This window comes from Orycteropus afer, unplaced genomic scaffold, assembly GCF_000298275.1.
Source record: "Orycteropus afer afer isolate SDZICR_OR568_19922 unplaced genomic scaffold, OryAfe1.0 scaffold00175, whole genome shotgun sequence".
Classification (NCBI taxonomy): domain Eukaryota; kingdom Metazoa; phylum Chordata; class Mammalia; order Tubulidentata; family Orycteropodidae; genus Orycteropus; species Orycteropus afer.
The window spans coordinates 7,142,019-7,147,604 of record NW_006921762.1 but is presented as its reverse complement, the minus strand read 5'-3'; positions in this window follow the sequence as shown (position 1 = coordinate 7,147,604).

The window sequence follows — 5,586 nt, the reverse complement described above, 5'->3', positions numbered from 1 at the left end:
TATTAATCTTCTGGATTTCTATCTGTAGATTTTGAATCATTTCTAATTTATCATTTATTTTGTCATTTTGTTCTTGTATTTTCTTCCAAAACTCTTCTAGGGTTTTGTCTGTGTTTTCCTTGCTCTGTCTCTCAATCCTTTGAAGATACCTAAATATAATTCTTTTGAATTTCTTATCAGGGAGTTCCAATGCTGGTTCTTCCTCAGGAATGTGTTTTGGATCTGTATCCTGGTCCCCTGTTTCTCTTGCTTTATCTTGCTTCTTTGTGTGGACTGTGATGCTCTGTTGTCTCCAAGGCACTGTGATGTTTTTGTGTTTATATTTAATTGGTGATTATATGTTGGAGTGACTTGCCCACAATTTTCGTTTTCTTTGTTCTGTTTGTATGTTATCTATATAGGCTGGGTACTGTGCTGTGCTCTTCTATTCACTAGTTGACAGCACTTATACACTCACCACCTGTCTCCTTTCCTTTGTCAGCCTTTCACATGTCCTTGCCGACCTTGGCAAACAGAGCCTGTTCTTGGGTCCCTGGAATGTGAATGAGAATGTTTTCACTCACTTTAAAATCCAAAATTGTTGCCACTTGTAAACATTCAAAATGGCTGCACCCTCGGTCACTTTAAATATCCAAAATGGCTGCCATGTGTAAACAATCAAAATGGCTGTGCCCTCCGGACAGCAGAAAGTCCACAGCTCAGGTTTTTCCCCCCTTGCTGTTTCCCTTCTTAGTCATAGGCCATCAGAGCAGTTGTCCCTGCAGCCGTTGGTGACTGGCACTGATCTTTAGGTCAATTCTCAGGTCCCAACACCACTTGGAAATATTCAGGCTGTTGATCTTGTCAGAATAGCTGACAGTCCGCAGCTCTGACTGTCTCTGTACTCACTGTTTTCGTTCAGGTATTTCCACTAGTTGGTGCCTCATCCACTTCATTATAGTTCTTTTCAAAGCTCGGGGTTCCAAGATTATCTTCTGTATCTCTGTCAATTGGTTTTTCTTTTCTTTGCTAAAGAGGGTCTGTGTCAATTGTCTGCCTATTCCTCCATCTTCCGTTTGGTCCATTTTCAACACAACAAACTGAATGATCCTATTAAACACAAATCAGATCATATCCTTTTCTGCTTAAAAACCTCTGGCTTCCTATCTGTTTTGGTTACTTAGTGCCACTCTGACAAGAATATACCACCAATGGGATGGCCTTAACAAACAGGAGTTTATTCTCTTACACTTTGGAAGCTTTAAGTCCAATTTCAAAGTGCCAGGCTTTAGGGGCTGGGTGAAAGCCCCTCAATTTGGGGCATCACCTCCGTCTCCTGCTCCTTGCCCACTGGAGCTAGAGGCTTTTCTTCACTCAGACAGCTGCTGTCTGCTGAGGCTGCCAAGCCCAAGGTTGACAAGAAAAAAGGCACAGTCCTGATGTTACCAAACCACATGGCAGGCCATTCATTCAAGTCCATTGAAAGTTCCAAGGTCAGCAGAGCATGGCAGGTTGCTGAACAACAGTATGGCTACATGCAAGGTTCAAGCATGCCATAAATTGGAGACCATTCCCAGAGCTGCTGCTTATATATGGGAAGCAGACCACATCCCAAGGCAGCTACTCAGCTGCTCAGAGTAGATTCCACCATAGAGTTGATTATCAGTCTCATCATGGGGAATACTGCATACAGCTGCCCAGCCACTAAACCAGGCCCAGCCAAGTTGACATACAAAGTTAACCACCATACTACATCGCTCAAAATAAAAGCAAAGGTCTAATGGTTCACAAGCCCATGAGCTGGAAACCAGAATATCTACGTCCTTATCTCCAAATATTTTTTCCTTTGCCATTCATTCATGCCACACTGGTCTCTGGCTACACTAGAACATGCAAAGCACACCCTTGACTCAAGGTCTTTACACGTGTTTTCCCCTCTGTTTAAAATGCTCTTTCCCTAGAATTCCAAACATATTGCTCCCTCACTAATTTCAGATTTCAGTTCCAAGGTCTCAGTGAGATCTTCCCTGATCATACTACTTAAAATTGTAACCCTCTCTGCTGGACACACTCCTTTCCTGCTTTACTGTTCTCTGTAGCACTTAACCATATCTAACATATAGTTGTTAACTGCTGTTGTGTTGGTTCCAACTCATAGCAACCCCATGTCCACCAGAACAAAACCCTGCCCAGTCCTGCACCCCCTTAAAAGCCCTGCTATGTTTGAGTCCACTGTTCTAGCTACTGTGTCAATCCATCTCATTGAGGGTCTTCCCCATTTTTTCTGGCCCTCTATTTTACCAGGCATGATATCCTTCTCTAGGGAATGGTCCCTTCTGACAACATGACCAAAGAAGGTGAGATGAAGTCTGGCCACTCTCATTTTTAAGGAGCATTTCAACTGCACTTCTTTCAGGACACATTTGTTCATTCTTTTGGCAGTATTTGTTAGTTCTTTTCAGTATTCTTTGCCAGCACCACAATTCAAAGGCATCAACTCTTCTTTGGTCTCTTTATTCATTGTCTAGCTTTCACATACATATGAGGTGACTGAAAATTCCATGACTTGGGTTAGGCACACCTTAGTCTTCAAAGTGATATCTTTGCTCCTTGACACTTTAAAGAGGTCTTTTGCAATAGATTTGCCTTGTGCAATATGATGTCTAATTTCTTGACTGTTGCTTCCATGGGTGTTGATTATGGATCCAAGTAAAATGAAATCCCTGGCAACTTCAATCATAATAATAATGTATATATTTACTAATTTATTTTGTTATTATCTATATGAAATACCATCCCCTATCCGTCTGCTAAAACATAAACACAAAGGTAAATACTACCAGGTAAGAAAAAACTTAACTTTTCATTTTCATATAATTTCAAACTTACAGAAATGTTGCAAAATCAGACCAAGAAACTGATCATTTCTTTACCTAATTTCATTCATTGTTTGTATTTTACCCTATTTACTTTATTATTTCCTCTGTCTCATGTGTGAGCATGTTTGTGTATGTGTATACCTTTTTTTCCTAAACCACTTGAAAGTAATTGGAAGCATCAATCAATCCCCTTTACTGCTAAATACATCAGTATGTATTTCCTAAGAACAATGATATTTTCTTATATAATCATAGTACAACTATTCAAATCTGAATATTAGATACTGATACAATTTAAAAAAAAAGTTGCCATTGAGTCAGTTGTGGCTCATGTCAACCCCATGTGTGTCAGAGTAGAACTGTGCTCCATAGGGTTTTCACTGGTTGATTTTTCAGAAGTAGATTGCCAGGCCTGTCTTCAAAGGTGCCTCTGGGTGGACTTGAACCTCCAACCCTTCAGTCAGCAGCTGAGCACATTGCAATACTATGATCTCATCCATGGGCCATATCTAAATATCACAATTGTCCCAATAGTGTCTTTTATAACTTTTGCCTAACCCAGGACTAATTCAGCCTTTTTGCATTTAGTTGTCATGTGTTTTAAACTTCCTTTAATCTGGAATGGGTCCTCAGGACTTTTTTGTCTTTATTCACCTTTACATTTTTTAAGAGTTCAAGCCCATTATTTTGTAAATGTCCCTCAATTTGGATTTGCATGATGTATCCTCAAGACTAGATTCTGGTTATACACTTTTTGGCAGGAATTCTGCAGAAGTGGTATGTCCTTCTCAGTACATCCTATCAAGAGGCATATGATGTTGGTCTGTACCAATGTTGGTAAAGTTATCTCTGATCATTTGGTTGGGTGGCATCCACCAGGTTTCTCAAGGAATATGAAGTTTGTCAGTTTTGTTAACTGCTATATTTCCAAAGCTCAGGACAGTGCCTGGTGTTGGTTAAATGAATGACTAAATGAATGCAACTGTGTGGAATTAGGAAAACAAAGAAGAAAGAGGAAAAGGAGGAGGAGAATAATTGGGACAAAGTAGTAACATCATGGAGTAAATAATCCTAAGTACATTTTAGATTCATAAACATTACTTAAATGATTTCCAGAAAGTCTGTGGGTGGTGTAGACAGTCTGCACTCAGCTAGTAACCCAAAGGTTGCCTATTCAAACCCACCCAGTGGTACTGTGGAAGACCCTGGCCTAGCAAGCAGCTTCCATAAAGATTATAGCCAACCCCAGAGCCTATGGAATCTGTGGAGTCTCTCCAAATGAACAAACAAATGCCTTAAATCATTTCCAGAACATGTGTAGAAATTGAAAATACCATCAGTATTATGACATTGCCCGGACTGTTGTACTCTTGCTAGCATACCCACTGCCATAGAGTCGTATCCAACTCATAGTGATCCCTCCTTGGTTTTCTGAGGCAGTATCACTATAGAAGTAGATTGCCCAACCTTCCTTCCAAGGAGTGGCTGGTGGGTTTGAACCGCCAGCCTTCTGGTTAGCAGTCAAATACCTTAGGCACTACTCTACCAGCGTACAAAACATTTTTCAAATGTAATTTTTAATGCTACAGATTTTATCCCCCACTGATCTTCATTCTTAAAAGTTTTGTTTGCTTGTTTGTCTTTACTATTTCAGGATAAAGTCCCCTAAATAATATACAAGAGAGACCTCTGAGATCTAGTTCATAAATTATCAACTTTTATTACAGTGAACCTCAGTGACAAGCTATCTTTATATAAATAAAATTTATTGTTTATTTAGAAATCTCTCATCTGCTTAGCAGTCTCTTGAAATTATAAAATAAAGGTGTGAAAAGTAAAATGGTCACATATTTAAGCAATGTGTTAAGGGGAGAAGAGAAAATATGAAAATAGTATCCTAGAAACTTTACGGGTCAATGCTTTTTTTTTTTTTTTTTTTTTTGCAGTGTTGCAGTGTTCCCTCCTCTCCCCTCCCATCCCTGGCAACCAACAAAGAAAGTTTCCCTCCATATATAAACCTTTCTTTGACCTTCCACAACAATGAACTAATACTATATTTGTCCTGTGATTGACTTATTTCACTCAGCATAATGTCCTCCAAGTTCATCCATATTATGTAGTGTTTTGCAGACTCTACATTATTCTTTAGTGCTGCATAGCATTCCGTTATGTGTATGTATAGTTTGGTCATCCACTCTTCCGCTGATGGGCACGTAGGTTGTTTCCATCTTTTTACTATTGTAAATAGTGCTGCGATGAACATGAGTGTGCATATATCTGTTCCTGTCCTGGTATCTCTAATTCCAGCTTTCTAAGGAATCACCATACTGCTTTCCACAGCAGCTGTATCACTTCACAGTCCCACCACTAGTGTATGAGAGTCCCAATCTCTTCACATCCCCACCAGTATTTGTTATTTTCTGTCTCAATGAACCTTGCCATAAGTGCTGGGGTGAGATGGTATGTCATTGTTGTTTTGATTTACATCTCTGTGATGACCAATGATCATGAGCATCTCTTCATGTGTTTGCTGACCACCTGAATATCCTCCTTGGTGAAGTGTCTATTCATGTCTTCTGCCCATTTTTCAAATGGATTGTTGATTCCTTTGGTGTTGAGGCGTTGGAGTTTTCTATAAATCTTAGAGATAAGTCCCTTGCCAGATATGTAATTATTGGCAAATATGAATTTGTTGCTGTCATTTTTGTTATGTGCTTTCTCATGGGGT